Source organism: Triturus cristatus, chromosome 1_2, assembly GCF_964204655.1.
Source record: "Triturus cristatus chromosome 1_2, aTriCri1.1, whole genome shotgun sequence".
In the NCBI taxonomy this organism is placed as follows: domain Eukaryota; kingdom Metazoa; phylum Chordata; class Amphibia; order Caudata; family Salamandridae; genus Triturus; species Triturus cristatus.
This window is the reverse complement of record NC_140580.1, coordinates 1,056,652,263-1,056,665,071: the sequence shown is the minus strand read 5'-3', so window position 1 is coordinate 1,056,665,071 and position 12,809 is coordinate 1,056,652,263.

Genomic DNA, 12,809 nt, shown 5'->3' with positions numbered 1-12,809 from the left:
TGGTGCTGCCCCAGATTTACAAAGCAATGTAAACCTGGGGAAGCGCCAAATCCATACATCTCCTGAGGTGAGGCATAACGAGCAGAAATACGTTTATTTCTCCTCGTTTTTTACTCTTGCGGTTTGCAATACATTCTGCAGCACACATAAACAGATGAAAATCTCTCTTGGAATGTTTTTGTGCAGGATAGTGGCCATTCCTGCACAAAAACAATCCTGCATGCAACAAAGGCACCCTAGTCCCATGGTGCAAGGGTGCCTACTTTGGCGCTAGGCTGTCGAAACTGGGCACCAGTGCAGGGAGAAAGGAGAGGAATACTTCATATTGCTCAAATACTGTGAATTCCTGCCCTTTCACTTTGACATAGGACAGCACAGCAAGGTGCCTTATTGCACTGCCCTAAGCCCAAATTTCATAAATGAGCACCCAATTTTTTCCTGGCAAAATGTCTGAGGGAGGAGCTGAGTCAGGAATGTGGTTTTATCACATTCAATGCAGTTTCAGATTTGAATGGTGAAAAGAGTTACTGGTCTCTTTTCTACATAGTACATCTTCTGCAAAACCCTTTTGTTAGTGCTCAATAAAGATATATGCAATAGAAATGGTTTCAAAATTCCTAGCTACGATCTAGATATCACACAGTGAACAACTTGCAGGTTTCAAACGTTTTTATAGACCTTGGTGAAGGGGGCAAAAAACACTTTGCAACTTGTCGCATCCCATTTACTATATTATTTTTACAAGATGAGGGTCATTTAGGCTCTTCGCTCCAAACAGTGAAAATATGTGAAATTATGCATTGGTGATTTAGGAGTGATATTAGCAAAAAATCTGAAAAAAATTATTTTAAAGAAATGTATATAGTTTGATATTGGCAAGTAATTATTTTTTATTTGCGTGATTTTACTAGTTCGTCTGTTATTTTAAAAAAACCCTACTTTAAGAGTGAAGAAGTTTGAAAAATAATTGAGTCAACACTTCTAAATTAATCTTAATTGCTTGTTTCTTTCAAGACTACTATACAAATATGTGAAACGAATGCCACTTCAAATTAAAATGTAATGCAATTGCAATTATATATTTATGAAATACTAAAAAAAATAATATTCTACCTTAATTATCATTCTAATTAGTTGGTGGCTTATGGTGATCTTGTCGTTTTGATTAAATCTTGTAAACTGTATATCTGTTAGTATGCCGGGGTAACTGGTTTTTCCAGTTATGGAAATTTCTATACACCTTGCTTCTGTTGCAGAAGAGTTCAAATGTATTTAAATATTTTACTCAATAAAAATGTCAATTTGAATTAAAAGTGCTTGTATTTTTTTTTGTAAAAAAAGTGGGCTTTTGCATTTAGTTGTGGTATACTACTCGGTGTCTGTTTAGTTTTTTACAAGACTCTGAACATGCTGGACAATACAAACTGCAATAGTATTGGTGGGTAGAACATCTCAAGAACATAAGTCTCTCTCCTGTAACACACACTGATCTGCAAGCCATGTAAAGTGAGTGCCACTAAATTGGGTGATAGTAGTATTTGCCATTTCCATTGTATGGAAACAGCAGAAGTGCAGTGCAAAGCATTACCTAGCACAATCAGAACGTATACTACATCATAAAAAAAAGTTCAACCCATGGAAGTGTTACAAAAAACTGCCAACTAAAATGACATTAAGGGCCCGATTATGATGTTGGATGGACCGCCACCGAGAGGCTGTCGGGGGCGGTCCGCCTGACATCTGAGGCCGCAGTCCAACTTCACATTATGATGCGGTTGGTCGGACTGCTTCGGTCGGAGGGACCGACTGATGCGTCTGACGAGCTTGAGGAGCCCTTAGGGCCATTGCTTGGTTCGTATTACCTACAATAGGGGCCGTGCCTGCGGAGGCACCACTGCAGGAATAAGATGGCCATGAAGAGGCAGCTGGAATTAGACTTTGGGGCCCCTTGCAGGGCCCCTGTCCCCCGTGGGGCTCTGCTATAGCCGCAAGGGGGCACCAAAGGTGCCCACCCAAACATCCATACTCTGCATCAGGCACCACATGGTGCCTGGCACACGGGATGTGGATTTTTGTAAACATCCTTTTTGCTGTGGTGGCTTGTGCAGCAGCCCTTTTCTAGCAGCAGCACAAGCCGCAATGGTAAAAGTTATTATTCCGACACGTGATCACATCATAATTTGGCGGGCGGTCTCAATCCCACCACGATGTATGCTGGACGCTCGTCCAACGGACATCATTATGAAGCCTTTAGTTACAATACAAAAATAATGGTATGTATACATATATTCACTGAAAAAAAACACAGGTTTTAGGGACGTTATAGTTAGTTGGACATTTCACTCATACAAAACCAGAGAAATTCGGCCGTTATAGTTAGTTGAGCTAACTATAACTCGCGCCCCCGCAATGCACTGCTGATGACGTCACATATTACATCACTCATGACATGGTCAGTGACATCACTGATGAAGTCACTGATGACATCCGAAATGACAAGTGGGCTAACATTGCCCCTTCATGCATGCCAGTGTGGGTGGAAGAAAAATGTGACTAACACAATCCTATAATAATGGGTGAAGTCTGTTTGAAAACCCCTTTAAGAAACTATGTTACACATCCTTCTAGTAAAATCAAATTTCACCTAAAAAAGCCACAGGTTTGGCATTGGCTGCTAGCCTTGCCTTTGAGAAAGAAGGTAAGAAAAAGGGAAGAAAGGAAAGGAAGAAGAAAAGAAGGAAGGCAGACAACAAAGATAGGCATACAAAATGCAAGTAGAAAGGCAAAAAAAACGGAATGGCTGAGGCAAAAAGGGATGGAAGGAAAAAAAAGAGAAGAAAGGAGGGAAGAAGGCAAAAAGAAGGAAGAACAAAAAAAAGAAAGAAGGAAAGAAAGTAGGCAAAAGGAACGAAAGAAGGAATAAAAAAGAAAAAAGGAAAATAGAAAGATGGAAAATTACAAATGAGGAAAGGAGGAAAGGCAAAAAGCAAGGAAGAAAGAATGAAAGAAGGCAAAAAAGAAAGAATGACAGAAATAAGGAATAAATAAAAAAAGGCAAGAAATAAAGATGCATAAAAGGAAAGAAGGCAAAGGAGAAAGACAGGAAAGAAAAGAAGGCAAGGGAAAAGGAAAAACCCTAAAAAAGATAGAAAGAAGGTAAAAAAGAAAAAAGAAAGAAAACTGGAGAGTAGGCAAGAAAGAATGAAAGAAGGCAGATGAGAAAAGTAGGAAAAAAGAAAGCTAAAAGAAAAGAAGAAGGAAAAAAGAAGGAAGAAATTGATGAAAGCAAAAAGGAATGATAGAAAGAAGGAAATAAGGCAAACAAAAAAGAAAATTGAGCGATAGTATGAAAGAAGGCAAAAAAGTAAGAAGCAAAGAAAAATGAAAAATTGGCATAAAAGAAAGGAAGGAGGAAAAAGAAGGAAATAAAAAAGGAATGTAAAAAAGAGAGAAGGGAAGAAGGAAAAAAAGAAGAAAAGATTGCAAGAAAAAGGAGAAAAAGTTAAAAAGAAATAATGGAAAGAAGGATAGAAAGTAGGAAAGAAGAAAGGAAATAATGAAAGAAGAAAGAAAGAAGGAAAGAAAGAAAGAGGGTTCACATTATAAAATATTGGATACTATATCCCAAATTACGCCCCATCTATGTTTAAATAAAACTACAAGTGTACTGCAAATAAAACACAATAGAGTTTTTTTTTTTTTTACCTGTGCACAATTTATTAAAGAACCATTGGTGAAGTCGAATCCAGAAAGAAAATATGGTATGCTGTGAAAAAACAGCAGTTCACTTCAAACGGAATTTACATCAATGAAAGGAGACAGGAACTGATAAAGCTGGAATGTTGCATGTGCTCACTTCAAATGTGTCCTACTAGACATCAGGCAACATTGGCAGTAAAGGGACCTAAACTACCTTGTTTGCATATATGTGCTTATTGTGAAAGAGCAAAATGTAGTCACTCAAAGTGACGTTAATCAGATGCTAAAGTGAGCTGACCCATTGCCCAATGCTGTATGCTGAAGTGGGCATTAGCAAAATGGGAGTGACACAACAACCAACCAATGAACTAAGAGAGTTGCCTGAAAACCACTTAATTTGATTATATTATACTTATTATTTAAGTAAAATCATATGGTCTTGGCAAATGACAGTCCTGAAAAAGGTCTTCTGAGTTGCACCAAAAAAAGAAATTAGATGAGTGCATTTGAAAATATTCTTTAGATCATAGTTGCATTGAATAATTGTGTGCCTACTTTCCTTTTGCTCTTTTTTAATATCAGAGTTTCACCCTCCTGCATACAGTATTAGTCTTTAGGGGGGCAAATAACTAAGCCACAGAAACAGAAGGCAGGTAGTTATTTATAAACAATGGCCCTTTTGGTAGAGCTTTCCTTTTTCTTATACGTCTGCTGGTGAGATAGCGCAGCAGCCGCCTCTTCTGCAGGTAAGATAGGTTGGGGCGATGGGGCAGGTTGGGAGGGGGATTTCGGCGATGGCGAGGAAAAATTAAATAAATAATTAAGGATCCCTCGTCGTCTGTCGAAATCCCCCCATCCGGCGCCACTTCCCGACTGCTCTTACCTGCACGTGCCGCAGCTGTAGCTCAGTGTGGTAACATGTCCCCCTAAATGGCTGTAGTCTGTGGGTTGCAAGAAGCCTTGTCCTTTGTTAAAACGTGTTAAATAAGTCAGAAAATCATTACAGAAAATAAAAATCCTAAATTTATCTAGGGCGAAGTAGAGATTCTCAGGGGGAGATTTTCTGCAGCCAGTTTTTACCCAGGATAGGCCTCCAGCAGCAGGGTGTAGGTTGCCCAGCTGATGAAGTTTGCCCGCTACCATTGGGGCCTGTCCTTAACCCTCAGTAGCGTCCATATAGAGAATGCAATCACTCACCATCCAATCCCCACCATTGTGAAGGCCCATTAGGAGGCAGGGCTTAGAGTAGTTGACAAGTATTACAACTGGAAGTGCCTTTTGTGTCAGTCATGGGTTTAAGCACTTAATAAGTCATCATAAATGCACTCTGTCACTCATCTTCACACTGATGCATTCATTCATCCATCCATTAACTCATTCTTGAATGCACCCTCTCACACAACTGCAATCAAATACACACACACACCCATATGCAAAACAAATTAAAAGAATAATAGTAGAAAAAACAAAACACAATGCTGTCTAAAGATAGTGTCTAAACATGGTGGGCACATGTTTTCGATAACAAAACTAAATATAGCAGTGGATTCTGTCTTGCAGAGGTATTATACCAAGGGCCATATGCATCAAGCTTTTTTCCGGTCGTAAACGGGCCGATTCATAGAATAGGCCCGTTTGCCACCGGAAAAAGTCCTTTTCCGATGCATGTACCTTTTCTGCATTCACAATATAGGTAATCACAATTTATTGTGATTACCTAAATTGCAAATGCATTTAGGGAATCGCAATTTGCATCAAGTCTTTCCTAAATGCGACTTTGCATTTAGAAAACTCTAATTACCATTAGCTTCAAGTTGATGGTAATTTGCAAATTCTTTGAAAAATGCTCTAAAGTGCATTTTTCAAAATGACATGAGGCGCACACACATGCCCTTAGAGTATGTGTGTGCACCACCTGTGCACACATACCTTTTGGGGGCATGCATCAGGGGGGCCTTAGGCCCCCTGGCACCCTTGCAATTGCATTCGCAATTTGCGAATTCCAATTTGGTATTCACAATTTGCGAATGCATTCCCATTCATTCCTATGGACCTATAGGCCCATAGGAATGAATGGAGTGACATTACCTAATAGTGATTAGGTAATGTGTAGGAATCGCAATTTATTTTGCGATTCCTACATGGATTAGGAATTGCGATTTCTAAATAGCGATTCCTTAAAAATCGCTATTTAGGAATTGCAATTCCTTATGTTGATGCTTGTGACCCATAGTCTATTGTTATTTATAAGTTCCAGCGTGGCAGCCATATTAAGAACCAACATGTTGCCCATCTTGGAATCGTAATAAAATGATGCAACATGGACAACAGCATTCTATAATGGTCGCCTGGTTTAGTGGGAGTGGCCACCCGGTATGCAATGAACTACAGATTAAATGAGTGGCAAGCAAATGACCCACTAACACTACCTAGAAATCTGTAGTATTCTCCTAATAAAAATAGAAAGAGGAGAAGCAAAGAAATGAAAGAGGAATTATAAAAGGAGAAAATTGAAAACTGAAGGGCTGGCTAACCACCACTGGCACTCAAGCGTATTCATTTTCAAGTGGATGTGCACATGTGATCGGAAACGGTGCCTTTCACAGGACAAGAGAGTCAGTGATTAACGTGGACTGAATCATTACCCTATGCAGTTTACTGTCATGGCTGGCAGCAGAGTGTAAATGACCCTCAGACTAATGGCAGAAAAAGGCTGACCCAAAGACCTTCTATACATCTATATGAATATATATATTTATATATATGGATGGATGCATAAGTTAATTTTTTTTTTACAAGATCCTAGCTACCTGAAGTCTCCCAGTCCTTCCAAAGAGATTTTAGCTAGAATTATAACAGTGGAAATCTTCGAATCCTAGGGTTTCTCAAGGGGGGTAACCAACAATCAAACCCCTTCCCAACAAAGGTAATCTGTGAGATTTGATGGAACAAAATACCTATGTGTAAACTTTACTATAGAGTAATACTAATCCACCCTAGAATGTCAACTAACTTTAATTTATGCTTTTCACAATCAATATGTCAGGCCAACTGCCTTTATCAGAAATATATTTAGAAACAATCAGGCCTAAAACCTTTTTCATTGACTTGCCACTATAGCCATCGCAGACCTACTGGGTTGTCATAGGCTTTCCCACGGGGCATTTATCAGATGTAATGTAATAATATTACAAAAGTGCATGAAATTACAATTGTCAAAAAATATACGATCCCTACTAATAAGACTGACAAAGATCAGCATAATGAATATATTCTATCCCCATGCTTTGTCGTGTGGCTCACAAAAATCTTTGCCTACTATGCTGATCTGTGATACTCCATGTATTAAGATTACAGAAGTTTTTATACATTCATACTAAATTGTGCATTAATATTAGTCATTCTGCACCTTAATTCACACATGTATACTGACATGGAGAGAATGTAATTAAAACAACTTTATTATGATGTGTTAAAGAGTATTTTTCAAGCATAGGCGAACTAAGCCTTAGTTAGGCCTCTCATCATAATATTCACTGTGTCTATGTTTCTTGCCTGACACTATGCAGCAATATGTGTATTGTTTATTTCGGAATGACACTGTTCTTAAAGAGCCTGCTAGAAGAAATCTTTTTGCAGTATTTTCCAAGGTCCTTCCTCTTGCGCACGGTATTGCATTCATTCAAAATGGTTATCTGTTTTTATGTAACTAGTTGGTTCTAACACCTCTCAAAGACATTAGGTCAGAAGGTGCAAGTCTATATTCCTATAGTGGGTTAATGCTAATGTGAATGGGTTATTTGATGTTTAAAATTGCGAAAATGTGATTTGTTGGGGCTATGACCATACCATGTTGACTTTGCAGTTTCTAGTAATTTCTGTGCCAGAAAACTCTATTTAAAACCTTAAATTTATAAGTGAGCCATGATTCTTTTGCCTTCTACTAGGGATGGTGTAACACACAGCCTGGTGAGGAACATGTACAGGCTCCCATCTGCCTGTCTGAGCGCCGAACCACGGCACTCGGACTAATCACAGCGCTATATTGCAGCATTGTGATCGGCTTTTGGGGAAGCCGTTCCGAACTTGTTAAAAGGGAAGAGGAGGAGAGACGTGGCCGACCAAAGAGGTAAGTGGCTTTTATCTTTTCTTTTCCACTCCCCACCCCCTGCCCCATCAAACCAGCCCTGTCTCACCACCTTCGATCCATGCCAGCCGCCACTGGTAGCATGGCCCGTGTTGTAAAGGCCCTAGTGCAGGTAAAGAAACGGGCACCCTAACTGTTGTCTGAATTGTAAAATACAGCAATAATCAGGGTTCAATAGGCCCCTGGGGCATCTGGGACCTGGTGCCACTGCACCTGCAGCACCAACGGGAGCTACTCCCCTGTCCCGCACAGGACTTCCAGCTTCTGTGCAAAGGAGACGAGGCCGCCAAGTGGCAGCCATTGCTTCATAGCTGGAAAGTGATGACTGGTTCATGTTGGGTGGGGCATTTGGCAGCATGGCTGAGCGCAGTGAAACTGGACCCGCCTCTAGCAAACTACAGTACTTCTTAGCAGTGGTCGAATTTTTTTTAATCTGCCCGACTTTGAGATCATAATTTCATTTTCATCTAATCCTTGCACTGATGAAGGGGCTGCCCTGTGTCCTGTCCCTGTATCAGATGTGATGGAGTCCAGGATTGTAGGTGCCCCTTCAACACTAAGGGCAGCTATCCATGGCTGGCCCAGAAATTGAGGAGTAGAGAGTTAGAGAAGGAAATACAGATTTTTTTTTCATTAGGTTCACGCATTAGCCCCTCTCTGCAATCCGCATTTTCATATTTCCTGTTTGTAATGACGTGAGGCATCTTGGGTGGGAGGGTGCTCCATAGCATGACAGGACGTGTCCCATAGGCTGATTTATTGACTTGTGCGATGGAATAAATCAGGCCTGCCAATCATCCTAGGTAAAGCTGCATCCATCGTTGCAATGGGAAGTGGCCGATTTTCCATCACTGGCAGCATGTAATTCAGGCAGTCTATCTTTAGTGTTGTTTGTATGCCTTGAGAAGCATATGTCATATTGTGTGATGATGCTGCATGTGTAAGTACTTCCACTTGTGATATGGTTATGATCTAATAAAGGTATTTGTGAAAAGGGGGCTTTGAGACATGCACATGAAACACCTGTGAGTTAACGCGTTCTTTAAGTCAAACGTGCTGTTTTGTTTTCTTCCCACAAACAAAGCGCGTGCTCTGCAATCTTTTCAGGCACGTCGCTCCTTCCTTCCAGGAACAAAGGCGAGGGGTGTCAAAGCTAAGGAAAGGCACGTTGATGTGCACGCGCCATTGGGATCAGGTGACAGGAGAACAGACCTGTCGTGCTAGAGGAGGTGTTCACTGGGCTGACTCACCCACCCCCCTGACAGCCATGACAGCTCCTCAAGACTCCCTTGTGTTGTGTCTTTGTCTCCCACCTAAAAAGGGGTTGTTCATCTCATCACTCTTGGATCCAGCAGTCAGTACAATGTCATCAAAGGCTGTTCACTTTGGTATCTTCCAATTTACATATGCAAATATCAGCTAAGCAAGGAACTTGCTTTTGCAGGAGCGAGCGGGGATTCTTGTATCTCCGTCTTCGATTCTTTTATCTCAGTCTTCAAAAGTAATCATTAAATAACCCCTGTCATTGGTCATGCGGACTATGGTTCGTTGACAAGAAGAATTGAGAAGGAGCAAACAATTACATCAAACTCTATGAACAGTAAAGTCCATTTGAGGTTCCACAACAATCAATAGAGAGCTGGTGTGACTTAAAGGGGTTTATTAACAAATTAATTCAAATAGATGTCATTGATCAATAAGTAATACTATTCAGCCATCATCATTACAGATTCAAATAATCCATTATTCAGTATTTCAAAACATGGTAAAGTAATACATTAGTAAAGATTACAAAAATGATAGAGGAAATACAGCAAGTTTGTTCCTTAAAGGATATCCCTAATCTAAATGAATAAATGTTTGGGCATATAAAGTCAGTTTCTCCAATAGCAAGGAAAAGCTGTCAATTCAGAAACCCAAATAAAGAGTTCTGATGAACGTATAAAAATGTATAGGCATGAAGCCTTCGCACTTGCGCAATAGAGAATTTGTAAGCTGGAAAGTATTCTCAGCTGTAGTAGAAGTAGTAGTAGAAAATACTTTATTCGGTATCCAAGTACCATCAAAGTATACATAAGCAGAAAAATGCAATAAATACATCAAAATACATTTTTAAAAATCACGCAACTCAGTTCATAATAAAAAGAACCAATTGCTATTGGAACATCATTCCTGTAGTCATGACTTAGGTACAGAACAAAGTGCAAAAGTCAAACAAGGGCTATGTGCAAAACAAGCAGTGAGCAGCATGAAGCCACCACACTTATGGAATAAAGAATTTGTAGGCTGTAAAGTATTATCAGCAATAGATCAGCATTCACATCTAATCTCTGATTGAGAAAAGGAAACGGCTCAAAGGGGTCTCTGCTCTAGGAACACACACTAATATAAATCTCCTAAAATGTAATTTGCAACAATTGACACTTTCCTCATACCCAACGTCCAATCAGTTCTCAACAAACTCTGGGAGCAGGTAAACTCCCTAGTTTCTCATGTCTTCACAATAGACTACAGACTCATGTGAAACGATACATCGGCCACATCTTGCAGTTCAGGCAGTACTTCTCGCGAGTTGCGTTTCCTGCTATCTCCTCTCCTCTCCTCCAGATGAGAATCTCACCATTAGATGTTTAATACATAACAAGGGCCTATTAACTAGCTGACCGAACACATTTGGAAAGTTGCAGCATCTACAGTGAAAGAGAAAAATATCTTGTGCAGGACAACAGTTTGATGCGAAAATAGGTCTTTTAACTAACTTATAAATACATGTTTAATATGGCATCAGTAGTTTGGCTACCTTAATTCAGTACATTGTGGCACTTTGTGCTTGCAATGCCTAAGTATGATTACCTACTACAAAAAAATTACATTTATTATTCATGTGCTACTCAGCATGAAAGGTTGCACTTTTCAATTAAATTAGCTTAATTTGCAAAATGATTAAGTTAGCTCTATCACTTCCTTATTAAGGAGGTTACCAAAAGAGACAATTGATCAACGGATGGAATTTGGGCAAATGTGCTCCATACTTGAAACCCCACCACGATAATCATGAATTATCTGCTGATGGTCAGAAAGAATATCAATAGAACAGCTGGAACATTTCCCGTTGTTCTGTTTTGTGCTGTTAATTTTCTTGTTGTTCTTACATGTTTTCCTCAATTAAGAAGTTTTGGGATCAAGATTCAATGCTACATCCAGTGACATTCAGCCTGCAGTCTGAGGCTGGTTACAGTCACAGAAATGCGCTGTTCTAATCTGCTCAGTGGTGCACCCTTGTGGGCACCAGGCAGAGGCCACGGCAGCGCACAGTATGACAGAAAATGCTCTCTTCCCTTGACATGTGAGAATCCATACCTGCATGGGGCAACACATTAGTGAAGGGAGGACTGGCTGGCACAAAATGCCTCTATGCCTTTAACTAGAAATATTAGGGGACAACACAGGTCCTTCTAGGTATTTACTAGATTGTTCCAGAAGAATTAATGATTGTAAATTAATCCAATCAAGCAAACAAATCCATATAAAGAAAGAACAGTGTTAAGAGACCTGAATACTGTACAATAATCCTTTATATATAGAGTTTACAAACAAAAACTCAAACTTCAAGTATGTACAAAAGGATCTACAGAAAGCAAATTTGGTGCTCTGTGAAACAAAGTGATCACAGGGTGCAATTAGATGCAGTGATAAAAACAATAACATGATCATAAATCAGGTGGTAGACAAAGAGATAGTCACCTGAAGGCTAATGCATCAAATAATTAGTCATAGCAATGAAAGAATCATGTATTTTGGATAAACAGCTCCCAACTGAGCATTGTTTTAGGAAACTGTCTTTGCGCCCATCAATGTCAACAATGCTTTGACTCTTATGAGATATTTAGAGGGTCATCTTCAAGATGAAAATTATTTGCAGGGCTTCAGGGTAGATCCTATAAAAGAAATATGGTATATTCTCTTAAGGAAACTGAATAAGCCAAGGGACTCAAGAATGTTTTAATAATTAATTAAAGGTCTCCTAGGAGAGGTATAATTACTCATATCGCTTGCAAAGAGGCGTCCCTGCAAAAATCATAAAGAAGCAACCAACAGAATTTAATTTGCAATAGAAGGTGATTTGAACGGGAGTGCAGTGCTCTCTCCATGCAACTGACCAAAGGATGGCTCCACAAGGTACTGAATCAAAAATATTATGTAAAGTAGAAACGAATGGTTCCATTGAAAAAATTACATTAAGAAATTGGAAATTGTGTAATTCACAAACCCCCCTGAAAATAAGCTACTTTTATTTTAGTTAAAACAATCGATTGACACAGTTTATAGAAAATATATTGTATTACATTCCTACCCCTACCTCTCCTGGCCAGTAACAACAGGGAGCTTATTCACAGATCATTTTACCTTTCCCATTCTCGCGACCTTTAAATCTGTGCTGCTACTTCCTTGGCCACAGCTAACCTTGCCAACATTTCCAAAGATATCTCCTCATCACATCTAGGGGCAGTCCCATCAGCCTTCCCACCTGCAAAATAAAATCAGTCATGCTACCCCTTTAATTACATCAACCGATCCAGTTAGTCACATCCATGTCACGTCACTCGCAAAGAAGCCTGCACCCCCATTTAGAAAGATAGCACCATGGTTAAAGCTGAGTCTAGCGATCATAGCGCTGACATCCCACCCGTACAACCAACTCAGGCCCTGATGATGAGTCTAGGTTAGCTATTTATTGCACCTGGTATATAATGATACCACGAGGTATGGTATATATATCGAATGCGATTAATATCACTTATTGTGAGCTGCTGGGGAATAACATGCGGGTTTATGTGCTTCACTCACCAAAATCTGCATGATACAGTAAATACTGTATGCTTTCTACCTGTTACAATTTGGCAGGTTTGAACTGACGAAAAATAACGACGGTAGAGGTATTTAACACATCTGATAATTATAG